The following is a 1198-nucleotide window of genomic DNA, read 5'->3' as shown; positions in this document are numbered from 1 at the left end:
AGGGCAAAGCAGCCTCCATGATTAAATTGGTTTATTTAAGAGCGGGAGAGCGAGGTTGGCCGTCAGGGAGCAAAGGCAGATAGGGGGTAAATACATTTAAATGCATTTGTATGGTTAAGCATATGTACTGTATGTGAAGGATGCGATGGGGGGAAGTTAGTATGGAAACAGTATAACCGAACCGGATGAACCTACAGTATAGAAAAGCTTGAAACATTTTTAAGAGAGCAGCTTGCAAAAATGCATATTAATCCCGTATATAAAGTATATATACAGGAGTGCACGCTATAGCACCCTTAAGCCCACTGACGTGAACGTAAACATACACAGTCGCTGTCGGAGACAAGCGGTTGCTTCAGACTGGAGCGGTTCCCAACTGCCTCTTTGACAGGCAGCTAAACCGCATTAGCAGAAACAATGGAGCACTCAATCTCCTCCTTCGCTCCCTGGAGAATCCCCGGAGAGGGGTGGCGGGGGTGAGCGGAAGGAGATCCGGCCTCATATACGTGGGGAGGCTGAGGCTTTAGCGTGACCCTTTTTTTTTCTCCACGTGCCTGTCTGTCAGCTGGTAATTGAGGAATAGCAAGGTGCAGGCCGGAGCCCGAGTCGGTGGATAAGTAATGATCTTCTCGGGTCATTGAACCCGGTCCATTACGGTTAATCTAATCGGAGAAATAAATAATGAAATACACCTATACGAGGGAACGCCGGAGCGGATCAGTGCTCATGCCAATGTGTCAGCACTCGCACTAAGAAGCGTTGATGGATGCCTCCTTGAAAGGCAGCGGGAAGACGGCTGACTTCCACCGAGCAGCTGCTGTAAAGAGTCAGTTTGACCACAGCCTGTCTGTCAGCCTCCTCCTCTGTCTTCCTTGCACTTTGAATAGTTTCTTTCTGCCACCTGGGGGTCGTGCAATAAACTGTAAACACGGAAATGGACGTGCATGGACTAGGTCCGCCTATTTATACACCCGGCAGACAGTTAACATGGCTGAGCGTGCATTTGGCTAATGCAAGTGCACCAGTCTTCGACCTGGGCAAGCAGCGTGTGTCGGTTTTATCCGACCTTTTTTTTTTTTTTACTGCTGAAAACTGCTTCTTGCAGCGACAGAAACAGAGACTGATGGGAGCAGTGAGAGAGAAGCAAAGTGCAAAGTGGGAACCATAAAACCAGATCAATGGGCTGAAAAATGCTAAA

This window comes from Limanda limanda, chromosome 12 (assembly GCF_963576545.1).
Source record: "Limanda limanda chromosome 12, fLimLim1.1, whole genome shotgun sequence".
Classification (NCBI taxonomy): Eukaryota; Metazoa; Chordata; class Actinopteri; order Pleuronectiformes; family Pleuronectidae; genus Limanda; species Limanda limanda.
The sequence above is the reverse complement of the archived record's forward strand: the minus strand, read 5'-3'. Positions refer to the sequence as shown.